This window comes from Parasteatoda tepidariorum, chromosome 11, assembly GCF_982258835.1.
Source record: "Parasteatoda tepidariorum strain Cologne lab strain chromosome 11, Ptep-v5.0, whole genome shotgun sequence".
In the NCBI taxonomy this organism is placed as follows: Eukaryota; Metazoa; Arthropoda; class Arachnida; order Araneae; family Theridiidae; genus Parasteatoda; species Parasteatoda tepidariorum.
The window spans coordinates 34,022,382-34,039,055 of record NC_141765.1 but is presented as its reverse complement, the minus strand read 5'-3'; the positions used below and the strand labels follow the sequence as shown (position 1 = coordinate 34,039,055).

General features: G+C 28.7%; 1 protein-coding gene across 4 annotated transcripts in view; it reads left to right on the top strand.

Moving 5' to 3' along the window:
• The first annotated feature begins 10,359 nt into the window (after positions 1-10,359).
• Positions 10,360-16,674, top strand: part of LOC107450089 (transient-receptor-potential-like protein) — a 202,090-nt gene continuing 195,775 nt past the window's right edge. For 2 of the 4 annotated variants that reach the window (XM_043042127.3, XM_071187495.2), the window contains exon 1: positions 10,389-10,829. The gene's annotated coding sequence lies outside the window, so the exon portion shown is untranslated. Of the gene's footprint in view, positions 10,830-16,674 lie in introns of all 4 variants that reach the window. The other 2 variants (XM_071187496.2, XM_071187497.2) reach the window with 2 other exon arrangements.

Sequence of the window (16,674 nt, the reverse complement as noted above, 5' to 3'; positions counted from 1 at the left end):
GTATTGGATCGCAACCACAAATTATAAAAATATCTGCAGTTTTCCCCGAATTATATTGGTATTTAGCTACTTATTAATGGGACTCGAAATTTTAGGCCTCGAGTGAGGACGCAAACATGAAATATAAATATTGGATCTCTACCACAACTTTTAAAAATATCTGCAGTTTTCCCCTAATTATATCGGTATTTAACTAGGAATGGGACTCGAAATTTAAGGTCTCGAGTGAGGAAGAAAACATGAAATATAAATATTGGATCGCAACCACAAATTATAAAAATATCTGCAGTTTCCCCCGAATTATATTGGTATTTAACTACTTATTAATGGGACTCGAAATTTAAGGCCTCGAGTGAGGACGCAAACATGAAATATAAATATTGGATCTCTACCACAACTTTTAAAAATATCTGCAGTTTTCCCCTAATTATATCGGTATTTAACTAGGAATGGGACTCGAAATTTAAGGTCTCGAGTGAGGAAGAAAACATGAAATATAAATATTGGATCGCAACCACAAATTATAAAAATATCTGCAGTTTTCCCCGAATTATATTGGTATTTAACTACTTATTAATGGGACTCGAAATTTAAGGCCTCGAGTGAGGACGCAAACATGAAATATAAATATTGGATCTCTACCACAACTTTTAAAAATATCTGCAGTTTTCCTCTAATTATATCGGTATTTAACTAGGAATGGGACTCGAAATTTAAGGTCTCGAGTGAGGAAGAAAACATGAAATATAAATATTGGATCACAACCACAAATTATAAAAATATCTGCAGTTTTCCCCGAATTATATTGGTATTTAACTACTTAGGAATGGGACTCGAAATTTAAGTCTCGAGTGAGGACGCAAACATGAAATATAAATATTGGAACTCAACCACAACTTTTAAAAATATCTGCAATTTCTCCTAATTATATCGATATTTAACTACTTAGGAATGGGACTCGAAATTTAAAGCCTCGAGTGCGAAAGTAAACATGAAATATAACTATTGGATCTCAACCACAACTTTTAAAAATATCTCCAGTTTTCACCTAATTATATCGAAATTTAACTACTTAGGAATGGGACTCGAAATTTAAAGCCTCGAGTGAGGACGCAAACATGAAATATAAATATTGGATCTCAACCAAAACTTTGAAAAATATCTTCAGTTTTCACCTAATTATATCGAAATTTAACTACTAAGAAATGTCCCTCGAAATTTAAGGTCCTATTACATACATAAATAGTTTTCTGATTCCCACTGATAGTTTCTTGTTGCTGAATAAATGAATATTCATCTAGATTCTGTATAAAAAAAACAAACTAATCTATAGCAGTATTCTTAATTTGTGAAAATTTTCAAAAAGTAAGTATGTATAAACTAATTTTTCATTAAAAAAGTAGGGAAATAGCGCGAAATGTACGACTGTCATACCCATAATTAATTTAAGTTTCCTCATCATGATTGTTTTAGTTAAATATTTAAACTGGAAAAGTACTTTTGTCTCTTTCATTATATGCAATACATACACGGTTTTTTCTGTCCGTGAAGTATGCTAAAAGCCAGTTTTATTTGTTTTATTCTTATATAAAAAATAGATAATTACTCCCGCAGAATATAGTTATATCTACATTGAATATTTTTTTTTTATTTTGAAGCAAAAGGAAAATTTTATCATTGAATTGAAAATTTTATTCTTCGAGTTTCTTGAGAAAAAAAAAACTTTAACGAACTAGTTTTGTCCTACTTTTCGCTATTCACTAAACTATATACATTTGTGGTTATCTGCTGGCATAAGTAGATTTTGATGTTTAAAAACTAAAAATTTTATTTCATACGCTTTTAAATTGCTTCTAACCTTTGTGCCAAGCATTGACAATAAATATTTATGTCCTAATATCTAATGAGGATGTAATAGAGCATAAAATATAGTTGATAGCTATAGTTAAATCTTGCACTAAAAATATTGGCATACTACGTAAATCAATGCAATTTTTTTAAAATACTAGTACAAATTTATTTTTGAATCACCAAAACTGAAGGGATTTTTTTCAAGAAAGAACAAAAACACATGTCTAATAATTTACATAAAACTATATAATAAAGATGTGTCTAACAGTTATATTTCACTTATCCTTCGAATTTCATCAAAATCAAAAAATAAAAATAAAGGCCGAGAATCTAAACCTGTCTTATTCGTCAATTTAAAAAAAAAATCTGGCTCCTAAATATACCGGATTGTAGCTAATAGATAAAACTTTTGAAAGGAATTGTATGAAAATGCTTTTTTTTTAAAATTTCAATTGTGAACATTCATGCTCCCATTCAAGATTACAACAAATGCTTTGTTGGATTTATACAAATACTTGATTTTGCTTAATTCAAGTGAGGAATTTCGGACCTGAAATAAGTTTAGCTCCTAAAGCTAAGGAGTTTTTTTTAATGACATTTTCAGTTCATTTCTTGTCGAAATCTGTCGAAATTACACAAAGTCGCGTAAATGTTGTGACAAACTTATAGGGGAGTTAGAAAACATCATCCGAATTAAAATATATAGAAACCCGTGCCCGGAAATGTCATCGTACGCGGCTGGAGGCACTTCAATATTATGACCTGTTTTGAAGTTCACGAACAAAGAACATGATAGAGAATTGCCATAGCGGCGTACGGCAACATTTTCGGCTATGGGTTGATACGTAATTTTAATCCCGATGATATGCCCTAAATTCTACAGAGGTTTGTCGTAATATTTATGTGACCGTTTGTTGTATACGACGTTTTTAAAATAGACTAAAATATTATTTAAAAAAAAAAACTGTAGCTTGGAGATAGAAACCGATTGCAGATTTGAAATCAGCAATGTGAAAATATCTATGATCCGTTAAAAATTCTCATGCAACGGAAAATAGAAAATAACTTGCTCCCCCCTCTCCCCCAATGTAATTAGCCTACAAAGTATATGCGACGACGAAAAAATAAAAAACGCTCTTTCACTTTTTTTCCTGCCGGATTTTTCCGTTTTTCAACAAACTTTCACAAATGCGAAATGTTTAGTCAAACAATCAAACGTAGCGACAATTATATTTTCAACTAAACAGTTATTCAGTTTTATATACTACATCATCCCATTTTAAATTTTACAATTCTATTTGCAGATATTTAAATGCATAACGTTATTTTTTAGAAAAAAATAAAAGTAATGACAGTGTATTTTTTTTCAAATGATAATACTACACATCTAAAAAACACCCAAAACACATAATAATAACAAAAAAAAATTACTTTTTTTCGAAAATAAAAAATTTATTTGCTATTTTGGATTAAATTTTAAAATAATGACCTTGTTTAACTTATCAAACCGGATCTCGAAAGAATCAAGACCCTTAAAATAGTTTTTCCTCCGTTTCTTATCCCTAAAGAGAAATTTTAATAAAATAATTCAAAAACAAACTTCGATAAAAATTCCATGTTTGTAGAAGTGGGAATACGATGGAAGTTGCCAGTATTTAAAGTCAAAACCTGTCACTTTATCAGTAAGTTTCTTTAATTATGTAGAGAAAAAGAATCGTTTTCCAAAGACGGAAAGATCTTTTTGGGGTTTTCAGAATGCTCTTAGTCTCTAAGGAAAATATTTCTCGTTTCTTTAGAAGGAAAACCTTTAGAGCAAAGAGTAGGAGGAATATAAAATCCCTCGACAAATAAAAGCGCAAGATTCATGAAGTAAAGTGGATTAGTTTAAAGGTCAAAAAAGAAAACGTAGAGAACTTGATTAAAATCTATTCAAAAACATAGTTAAATAAAGGACCCATTTTTAAAAGCAATGTCTTGGATATTTAAATTTAGAGGCAGATTTTTTTCTTTCTAGAATATGCTTTATCGTTTAAATTGTTAACTTAACGTTAAGTTGAACAACCATATAACATCTCATAAGAGCAAAGCATAATAGTTTACCTATTTTAATATTATATTTAAAGTATTATTGCTCTCAAATGTGAAGATAGAGTAATAAAAAACATTTTTTATTGCGTTTGTTAATAGATCATAAAACTTAAAATATTAAGTGAGGAGAGAATTACCTACATCCCACAGCTCATAAAATTTATAATAAATGAGATGAATTTATTTCCACAAATATTGTTCTTAAAGACAGCATGAAAAACTTTATAATTATTCGTGCTTCACATTTAAATTTTTTCTATCTTGATTGTATTTAATGTATTTAATCTAAGAAGAATTCATCGTATAGCTGTCAACTTTTCCATTTTAGTTCGAAGAATTTTCCCAGTGGTAGTATATTACATTTACTCTAAGACTTACTTAGTAATTTAATAAATGTAATAAAAAAAATTGGACTACTGCAATAAATAAATAACACACGGAGGAAAAAAATTATGAAAAATTAGCGTTCTGCATTATAATGACATTTCTCGTAAAAAAAAACTAGAATTTCGTTTAAGACCAAAATATACGGTATTTAAACGATTCATTTGGTAATTTTTCCGTTCATATCGTTACGGTTTACCGGAAATTCTGGTTTTAAAAATTATAGTTCTTATTACCTCACATTTATTAAAAATACAGAGCTGAAAAGTAAATTTAACCGAATGAAGGCTAATTAGGGTATTAATTTTATCACATATTATAAAACCATGCTTTACTGTTAATTTTTCCAAAATTAATGTAAAAGCGCTTCGGTAAAAATTACCGACCTTTCGGGTGTTCCCATAAAGCCAGACACAAGGAGAATTTTACCTTATTCGGGTAATATTGACTATACTTTTTTTTAGTGCACAAAAACAAGCAAAATGATTTGATAGTTAAAATAAATTGAAAAAAAAAAAACAATTTATTGCTCTTTCACTACCTTTTTAAGTGTTATGCAAGGTGTCCCAAAAATATTGGTTTAAAATTTTACGGGGAGGTAGAGTATATCATAAGCAACCCATGGATTGCAAGGTTCAGAATGCATTCCACTAAAGGCGCTATTATTAAGAGCTATCTGCTCGTACGCCATTGAAATAATATTGATGGTTTATTCCAGTGGTGAGGGGCACTTTAACAGCATAATTCCACCTGTTACACTACTTGAATTGGAAAGATTGGCTTCAGGAATATGATGAAGACTTCACTTTATTGCCCTCCATGATAACCAGATCTCAATCTTATTGAGCATTTGTGAGTTGAAGTTGAAGGAGCCACGCGTCAATTAGATTCATAACTATCTAGTCTCACACTATTGAAAAGTGCTATGAATGGGTAATAAACGAGCTATTGACGTCTCGAACAGCTTATGCCAAAATGAATCAAGATTGTATTCAAAGAGAAAGGGTGGCCTAATAAGTTATGTAGACTGAGAAAAAGTGTATGGTCAAAATTACCACACTATGGTAAAATTTACCATATTTCTGGCTCTATGGGAACACCCAAAAAGCTCGGTAGTTTTTACCGAAGAACTCTAGGAATGATTTTTGCAAAATTAACAATAAAATATAGTTTTATAATATGTGATGAAATTTTATAGATGCGGCGAAATGTCGTAATTTTATAATGATACTTTAGAGCTGGCAACGGCCACATTCCCGATAGATGGCATTACTAAATGAATGGTTTAAATTATCGCGTATTTCGTTTTTTATTAACCAGAATTATAGTTTACTTTTCCAGAAATGTCATTACCAAACAGTACGGTAATTTTACCAGATTTTTTTTCTCCGTGTAGGAATTAATTGCAATAAAATGGTCACTCAGTGTATATAGATTTCAAACTATTAATAATATTTTATTATTATATTATAAATATTTGTAAATATATATATTATTTTATAATACAAACATTAAAATATAAATATTATATTATAAATATTATATCATATTCAACTCAAGTTTTATATTTTTTCTAAAAAGAAATATCAAAATTTTTTCTACAACAAATTAATTTCATTAAAACACAGTTTTCAAAACTGTCTAAAAGTAAACATCTGTTAAAGTTGCCTTCCTAATAAAAATTAAAATTTTAACGAGTAGAAAAAAATGAAAATCATTTCTCATTATAGTAACTAATCCTTTCCTAAAAAAATATTATTCAAAATAATTTTATTGAACTGAAGTCATTTGAAAGTATCTATGCGAGCTAATTATTTAATCAATACACATTAAACACAGCTATTTCAAAAAATTTATTGTGAAAAAAGTATAGCAGAAAGAAACAGATGATTGCAATGTAATTTTCTTTAAAACCGATTGCTCTTTCCGAAAAAATCAAATAAATGTTCATATAAAGAAGACCTTACATAAATAATTGCGAAAGTAAAACTAATTTAAAGCTCATGCCCTAATAGCAATATACTTAATTTCAAAAAGGTATAAGATAGTTTAGCTCAACTGGTTTTCATAGGAAAAGTCAATTTTTACTATTATTATGGGTTGATCAACTCAAAATATTGATAGAATAAAATTAAATAGATTACGCATTTAAAATTAATTGCTTAATTTTAAAGTATATTTTTATAATAATAGACATTTTAATAAATTTTATGTCTAAGAAACATGAACTATGAATTTATATCTAAATTGTTAGAAATGTTGCAGTGCCTTGAATCATTATATTGACGTTAATTTGTGTCAGCGCAGGTTCTGTTCTCTTCAGAGATCCCAGGTACGGAACTGTCCTCTGGAGAAGTTGGTTACCTTGAGCTTACTCGGCTCAAAAAGTCTGAAAACCCTGCGTCTTAAATTCGTTAGGGCAATGACTTTAGCCATTCGATTACACTGACACAAACTTCACGTCAATGTAGTTCAAATTTACAGCAATCTTAATATGGTGATAGCATTAAACATACTGTCTTACTTCTTTAACTTGATTATACAATACAGTGGTTTAGCTAGAATACACGTGGCCAGAATCAACACCTTATAAAAGTTGCAACATATTTACGTTGTATTACGGTTTAATGTACCTATGTTATAGTTCAACGTTGAGCTGATTTTACTGAAAATGCCGAAAATAGTATTTTTCACATCTGAGTGCACTTAACTAGTAAACCAGTAAAACAGTTTAATCAAATAGAATATTTGTATAAAGTTTTCAGAATATTTTCAAAGTTACAGCAGGATACGTTGTAATGCTAATAGCAAAACATTTTATATTTTCTTCAACAGACAATAATAAAAAATATTCTAGAAAGCACTATTGACAAAGTATGTTTAAGACAAGGTTTATTTTGGTAATTCTTCCACCCGTAGAATAGCAGTTTGGACAGTATATATTTCCTTACTCTCTTATTTTTGACAAATAGTAATAGCTATGGCTGAGAGCTGAATTTGTGGCAAGAAAATGAAAAATAGAAGAATAAAAATAAAAAGTTAAGAAAGTTTGGCAAATATGTAACTCAAAAAGTTGAATCTTATTCACTTTGTTTGAAAGTAGCCTGCTGAGTTATCTAAGAGCTTTTCTTGGCAGTAGCATTGGCATATTTTTAAAAATATTATTTGTTCTTGAAAATGGCGAGTTGAAATAAAAATTTAGTTTAAGTTAAGAATTTTTTTTTGGATTATATGCGTTGCAGTTTTATGATACACTGCACTCTCACATAGTTTTGAACTAAAAATTTAAGAGTAGTATTTCGAAATAAATTGGTTTCATTTACAGAAAAAACAAAAAACAGTATTACATATATAGTGGGTAGGTGTAATTCTACCTTTCCGTGTTTTACAAGCTTTCTATCAGAAAAAAAGCAGCCATCGGAATTTCTTCGTATACTTGCTCTATAAAGTTCCACAAAATGGCTCTAATTTGTGCATACAACATCAGTCAGCTTTCATAAGATGTACCACAAGCAAGATAATCCAATGGATTATGTCTCAAGGAGCTTGAAGGGCATTTATCTTTTGGCAAAAAATCAGAAGGATTATTTTTGAAATAATGTTCGGCAATATTTGCAGTATATGAAGGAGCACCATTTTGTTTTTATCTGTTACATTCATTTCATACACAATTTAAAGATATAAAGAGAAAAAAAAGTATTTCTCTAAATTCTCTTTTTTAGATAGAGTTTAGCCCATTGCTTATTTATCAAGATTGAGCAACTGAAGGTTTTTTTTCTTTGAAAATTTTCTTAAAACTACAATTAAATATGCGTATTGAAATCAAAGAATCACTTTATTTTTTTCGTTTTCTTTTTTGGCGCGTGGTATGTTTTGATTTAACACTGATCGCAATTGATCACTTTGAGGATTATTGGGCTTGTTCCAGAACAAAAAGTTTCTAATTGAAGAACCTCACCTCCAGCATACCATGATAGATATAGTTACCTCTTTCTAACCTCTGTTTCTTTTTATGGGAAGTGGTATTCTTGGAGTTTTTATTTTATTTATGTAAATGACTTGTCTCCATTTGCATAAGCTTTCAATTATGAGACACCAGAATTTTTATTTTATGTGTTTTATGTGTTCGTTAGGATATCAATAATGAATGAGACCTTACAGAACACTTCATATATTGTGAAATGAAAATTAATTTTTATTAGTGCACTGCAAAAAAAAATCTACAAACCTTGAAAAATAAAGGTTAGAACTTTAGAATCTAGGTCAAAGAATTTGCACGGAGAAAAGAAAAATTCTAAAAATCTACTCACTGTATTATAATGACATTTCTAGTTAAAAAAATACGGTTAATAAAACCAAAATATGCACTATTTAAAAAATTAATTTGATAATTTTCCCGTTCAAATGGTTGGTAACAGTTTATCGAAAATTCTGCGCTTCAAAATTACATTTATTATTACCACACACATAGTGAAAAATTCAAAACAGGAAAGTAAATTTAACCGAATAAATGGTTTTCATGCCATGCTCTAAGGTATCATGATAAAATTACCAAATTTTATCCCACATTATAAAACCGTATTTTATTGTTAATTGTACCAAAACCTTTAGTAAAAGTTAACGCTTTAGTAAAAGTTAAAAAGCGCTTTAGTAAAAGTTAACGCGTGTTTTGATGTTCCCACTGAGCCAGAAATATGGTGAATTTTGCCATATTCTGGTAGTTTTGACCAAACCGTTTTAGTCATTTTAGGTAGTTTTGATCTGTATTTTTTGCTGTTTGTAAAACATTTTTTGTTACAAATACTTTTACTACACAGAGATTTGGCAATTTTATTTAAGAAAAATAAGATTTTCGAAAATTAGGGAAATTAGTGAGCACATTCAAAGTTTTTCCTTAACCCCCTAAAAATCACGCACGGAGACAGCTTTTTGAGTTGCATCCTTAGGAAAAAGCAATGTTCAGAATGTATTGTTGGAAGTTATGGGGACAAAATAACATAGGTATTATTATCATTTTTCGAACTATTTTTCTAATAAAGTATACATAATTAATTATTAAAAAAACTCTTTTAATTCATTTACTCTAGTTTTGAATGTAAAATGCTGAAATAAATTTTCTTAAATTTATCTTTTATTCTACTGTAAATTCTTTCCAATCAATAACTAGTAAGCTTTAAATGCAATTGTCTTTTTAGAAATCTAATTATTCTAACTAAAGGTATTCTTCCACTGTGTATCAGTTTACATTTAGGAGAAACTGGAGCAATTTTCATTGTAAGACAATTTAATTAGTTTGCCAACAGTAATGATTTATTTATCTTTAAAATATTAATTCAAAAATAATTTTATTATTATTTCATTTTATAGAGAATAAGTATACTCGATGTGGAACTGACCTTTTTTGTATTATTTTTGACGTTTTTGTTCATTTTCTTAATAACTAACGCAGAAGATTACAGAAATATTTTTTCTTTACCACATATATTGAGAAAATTTAATGTCTAATAATTTATACTTTGTCAATGGTTGATTGATTTGTCGGAATCAAGCAAATATGTGTTTAGATAAATATTTACTTAATTACAGAATGTTTCATCACAAAACGATTGAATTTGAAATTTATTTCAAATTAATTTATTTTTAAAATTTAAAATGTGTAGGCAATGTTCAGGAAAATATGTTTTCGAATGAAATTCATTTAATTAGAAAAAATAAATATTTATCTTAGCAAATAAATTAAATTAGACGCTTAAAACTACTATTCAATTTGATTTAATTAAATTTCAACGAACATTTAACTCAATCATTATCCTGTTTTGATTGATATTTTGAAAACAACGATTTTAAAACCCTCTTTTTGTTTCTCGAAGAACAGAAGCTTTGTAACCTATAAATTTATGAATGGAATATTCTAGCCGACGTGCGCAAAATGGAATTTTTTCACTGAAAGTTATTCGTTTATCGCTATTTGGCTCGATGTTTACATGCCAACTTGGCAGTGAAACGTGATTTTGAAAAGCAGCAACCCTTTTCCCAGGTTCGCGGGAATCCGTTCTATCCTCAAAGATAGCTAATCGTAGGTTGGCGGAAAAGATGTTCATCTCTACGTTCTCTTACGAGGAGGAGCGAGTGATGAGGAACGAGAAAAACACCTGAAGAAATCAGCCAATAGATTAAAGTTTCGATTGGCATGCAAAATTCAAAACTTGTGGAGCATTTTTCGGCAAAATGATTAAAATTCAGGAAGAAATATTTCATAAAAAATTACTAAAAGAAATTTTTTCTTGGAAGGAGAGATAATTTTTTAGCAAGTTTCGGACAGGTGACAGGAAATTTGGATCAATAACTGTTTTTGTAGTGATGGAATTTTAGAGCGCGTTCATTCAAGGTAGAAAACAAGTTGACAGTGATTGTAGAGCCCAGTGCGCTAAGAATTTTTATCTAATTATTTGTTTGGCATGGAGAGGCGCTGCTGAAAATTTTTTTTTTTTGTTTCTTTCAAGAAGGTATGTAAATTTTTTAGCATTTTTCTTTTTTTTAAGTTGACATTTTATAAAGTATGTCTTTATTTAAATGTTTATTTATTAATGTTTATTTAAAATAAATTAAAAAAATCTTCAGGAAATTTAAATTAAACAAAGTTCTGAAATAAAAAATATTTTAAAAAGTCTATTTTCCATACAATGATCAGGTCTAAATATGCAAAGCATCAGGGTATTAAAAGCAATTAAATATAATATAAAAAGTTTTAAATAGTTCTTTTAAACTATTAATTCTTTTTCTATGGTATAAAAGATCTTTTTCTTAAATTTTTATATATAGCTTGAAATTAATGTATATGTTTCATTAAAAAAAATCATAAGAGTTCAAAAAAGTGAGGTTCAACCTTTTTCTAGAATAAACACCGCAAAAATCGCATAATACAAATAAATAAAATTAGTAAAGAAGAAAAGTATTCAGCTGTTTGGATGCATTGAACAAGAACCATCGTAAATGCCAAGACAAAACTTGATCCTGTGTTTTATCACAGCGGATGATTTTACTTTTATAACTAAAACCACCGTACTTTTTTTAAATTGTTTTTCTTAGTGTTTCTCGAATTTCCTTATGTTTCATTCACCGTTTGATTTGATGAATAATTTCAGTTAAAAATTTTCGGAAGAGTTAAATTAACAAAGAGAGGAGTGATTTGATTTACAGCTAATCTTCGTCTTTTGTTGGCTTAAACATGTGATGTTGGAGTGATATTTAACACTAATTATAGCTTAAAATATTGTAGATAGTAATTGTATATTTTTAAATATTGATTTGACCCTTTTAAAAAAGAAATTCAAAGGTAATATATTTCGAACCTAAATGTTCTTAATTCATATAATTAATGAAAATATGTTATAAGTAACTTTTATAAACGTAATTGGCAAATGCATTTTAAACTAAGTTTAAATTAAGTGTATAAATTAATTTAATTATTATTCAATAGTTAACATTTATTTACAAATAAAGTCATCATAGGTTTATTAATAAACACTGTTACTTATGTCAAGTCTTTAATTATCAATCAAGTCTTTGATTAAAAAAAATATTTATTTTAAATTCTAATTACGCAAAATATTTAAGTCTTTCTATTTGATATTAATTTTTTTAAAATGACTTTTAATAGCTGAATGATTATTATTTTTGCTATATAAAACATTTAATAACACTTGTATGCATCTAGTAGCGTAAATTGCATAGCTGGATTAAGGTTTATTAACTAGATAATAAAATAGCCTAATTGTGAATTTTATCTCGTTTTTAAAGTTTTATTTGAATGTCTAAAAAGAATTGTCTGTTTTTAATTCAAAACAAATAATCAATAAACCCTTAAATAAAATAGATCCTTTTTTATTCATGAACACGTTACTGAACAATAATTTATAATCGGTGATCAAGTAATTAAATGTTAAATTTCGTCAGAGAGTATCAATACCTTGCTCAGTTACATTAAATCGATTCACAATATAATTCAAATCAAGCCTTGAGGACTTATTGCAAAATTATTATGTGATGTTTATGTGATTTTAATCATTTATTAGTGTATTATTGTTTCGTGTGTTATATATTTAAATGATAGATGCTAAATGTTTAATTTAAATCTTAGTGAATGATTAAATATGAATCTAATATATAACACATACTTAGTTTTGGTTGTATCTTACTCGCTGGCTATCGCTCAAAATATTATTATTTAATGTAAGTTATTTATATTTTTAGCTAAAAATTATTGACTTCCTAGCTTAGTTGAAAAATAAAAGTAAAACTCAATGTATACTTTTTAAGCATAAATTATATTTATTATTGTATATTATCTTATAAATAACGCATTCAACTTCCACATTCTGATGAGTTTTTCAAATATTTAGTCACGTTAATTGTTTACAAAAATATTTTTGATTCAAATTCTTTGCTAACATGTTCTTGCAACAAACGCATATAAATAGATTTGATTTAAGAAGAAAAATACATATTTTGAATGTCATGTAAAAAAAGACAAACGTGCAGATAATAAGAATGGCGATCGAAGTCTAATATTACGATGCTGTTTTCGTGATCAAAATGTCATATTTGACGTATATGACTAATTTGACATATGTCATATATATTTTCTTTCTCAGAAAAGAGTATGACAATCAGAAGAGAGACGACTCTCTCACATTTTATTTCTATAAGTTAAATTCTCCTATTTCAAAAAGTAATTGTGGAAACTCAGTCTTAAAAATTTGTAAAAACTTTTTAGAAAATATTTGACAATCTCAGGGGTAAATATTTTACTGCTTAAAAGAATCATCTTCTTCGTTAGAAAGGTTTGATTATTTATTTAGAGTATTTTTACTATTTCTACTGTTTTAATTAAAATTATTCCATTTACTTAACATTTTTCAATTTCCACAGTGATATTATTCAAATGAAATATTTATAATTAGATATTTTATAACTTTATTTTCCTTTCATAACCGGCATTGAACAATCGACCCATTTTTGGGTTTATGACTATCAAAGTTCGTCCCGCAGTGAACTGACCTTTAAGACACGGTTCCCAGCGGCTCACCGAAGTCAAGCATCACTGGCTGCGAGTGTGCGGATGGGTGTCCATTTGGATCAGTCTGCATAGGGACCGAGTGTGTGCGGTATTGGTCCTCGATAAACTATCTACCGTAAACTGCTCAACTTCACGTGCAGGTCATCGGGCTACCGAAGCGGGGGTGCCATCCCCTCGGCAGAGGATCAAAATTGTGATGGCATGTCTTTGGATCCTCCTCAGGGATGTTTCCCAGACAGTCGCCTATAGTCCATTATGCAGCTCTAGTGCGACCTAAATGAACCACAACAACAACGACTATCAAAGTTCAACTTTGCTTCTGCAATTTTGATTCCTTGTATCTTTAAATTCAACCTAGAAAACAACTCCAGACATAAACTCCTGTGCCAAGCATTGGTACAAGTCTTCGCTAAGAACTTTTTGATTCAACTCATACAAATTTGCGTTAAACCTAAAAGAAAACGACGAGAGCCTCCCTTGGTTAAGCAGACGTCAAAGGTATTCTAATCCATGATTTGTCAACCATGGAGGATATTTTACACCAACATTGTGGCCGGTGTGAGTCTGAAGTAGAATGCGCCTCGACCAATCATATTTGAGATCGAACATGTCGCACCTCAATTAGAGGCGAGCGCTTCATCCTCTGAGGTACGCATTATTAATAAAAAAATACACATTCGCATTATTAATACATATTTACGTTTTATTGTTACTCGATACTCACACTGTTAGAAATTTCTAAAAAAAATTATTAAATAGCAATTTATTTAATTGTTATTTTGATTATTCAAGCAAACCAGCCAAATCATCATTAATAAGATGGTATTCAAGCTGTTAATTGTGAGAAAAACCGTTTATTAACTGCTTTCATTGAATACGGTTAAACAACCAGAATTTTAGCACACCAACTAGACCCATCTAATGCAGTCACGTAGTAGCTTGCAGATGGGTAAATATTATAAACGAGAAGGCTAATCTGTCAATCTCATGACCGACAGAACGGGGGTTTGAGTCCCAGCGTTGACACCCCAATATTTCATAAATTTCTTTCAACACATGAAGAGTTTTTAGTGTCCTGTACTCCCTAATTTGTGACCCTGGGCTATTAGAATACGATTCTCTTTTTCACGCATAGATGGCAGCACCATATAGCTTCTGAACTATCTCAAATGTCCATTTAAATTTCTTTTTATGGTTTTGAAACCATGTTAGTTGTAAGTAGCTAAAAACTCGTAAAAGTAAAGTATGTTCTTTACCATAACATTTACGGTTGGATGGACAGACCAGTCAAATATTTGAACGTTCTTTTTTCATGATTTAAAGTATGATCTCTCATGTGCTGAAACTCCTTGTAATAATAACTACAAGTATATTACAAACACACAAATCGTGATGTTAATAGCTATATTTAAGTAAAAACTTTAAATTACGCTAAAAAAAAATTTTTATTAAAAAATTTAAGCTTAAAAAGAGAATGCAATAAATGCAAAATTTTGCATTTAACATAATTTTGAAATTATCTATTAAATATCATGTAACTGTAATTAGTTATTAGTTATGATGCAGGAAATGATGTACAATGTTATTGTGTACAACAATAAGTGATAATTCATTATATATTGCTCCATACATAACTCCGTTTTCCTACTTTAAAAATATTTTCCAAATTGGAAATGCTTCTTAGGTATAAGTTTTAATCAATTATGTCCTAATAAACGTTATTTGATCAGAAAGTTTTATTTTAAAAATAAATATTTTGACTGGTTTTTTAAAGGAGCAAATTTTTTATTGAAATAATTATACGCCAAGCTTCAAATTACCGATCTTTTGATGGGAATAACCTTAACTCTATTATTAAATAATTTAGCGCAAAATAGCTTTATATGCGTTACATTAGTGAGATTTCTTACTTCTTTCTTATAATGCAGTAATTAGAAAAAAAAATAGTGAAAATTGCGCTAGCACAAACATTCGCCTAGCATAATGTGTACTTTACATATTAATATTATCAAAACTTTGATGAGTGTAATCAAAATATTTGCTTTTAAACATAACGTTTGTTCTAAAATAATCGTTTTTGGAGGACGTGCTAAAATATATTTTTACTTTTTTTAACATTAATGAGAACGAGTAGCAATAGTCATTCCAAATAGAGATATCCACTACTTGCCGATTTATCGAGAATAACTTTATCGAAAGTCAAGCCAATAGAGCTAGTTTAATAAACAAAGATAATTTATTTGAACAATTTGGCAAACGGTGAAAATCCCCCCAAAATGATACTAAGTTCTCGCAGACGTGCATCACAATACATAAAAAATTGAATTTGTCATAGGGTTGTATTGCGCCTACACTGAAAAATTATATTTATTGAGAAAAGGGCTGAGAATAAAATACGAATTTAAGAATTGAATGAAATTACGAAGTTAATAAATATGTAAAACTTATATTAGAATGACACCTGGGCACAAAGTCTTTGCACCGACAACCAAGTTACGAAAGTAGTGTAACGGGATGAAGATTCGATTGTTTTTGTTTTGGAAAAAAAATGAATAGAATATTTCGACATACAACATCCAAAACGTTGTTCCTCCAACATCTAATTTTTTTTTATTATCATCTTTATTAATTTTATTCGTTTATCAAAAGAAAGCCCATAATCAATCTTTTTTTAAGAAGTATGAAAATGAAATAGAATGAAATGAAACGAAATAAATTCTAACTTCAAAACATTATTTTGTAATTGCTTGTTTCACGTTTTATTGGTCAAGTTTATTAAGTGAAAAACAATTTTGGAAAATAAGCAAATTTTTGAACCGCTTTCTTAAAAATATACTACTAATCATTGAGAATTCTTTAAAAGAATTTTTGTTTTCAGGTAATATTATTTATTTAAACCTGTCATAAAATATAGGATATAATGATGATTTTTATTGCTAAATGAGCTGCGTCTACGTGCACTAAAAGCATTACGATTGCTCAACATAGCACGCAACGCAACGTAATGGTATGTCCCTTTTTACTTAAAGACTAAAGCGAATTGTAAAGCAATAAAAACTTTCCATTTCGCCCAATAAAACTCATATTAAAAAAAAACATAGGACAATAATGACCTTTATTATATGCCCTTTACTGGAATCCTGAGGTGTTTTTTTTAAATAGTTTTTATTTTTAAGGTATTTGACTAGTTCTGATAAATTTTTTTAATATTATTTTTAAGCAAAGTTATGAAAATCCCATTTTTTCCTTCATAATGCGTGAAAACGTAACTG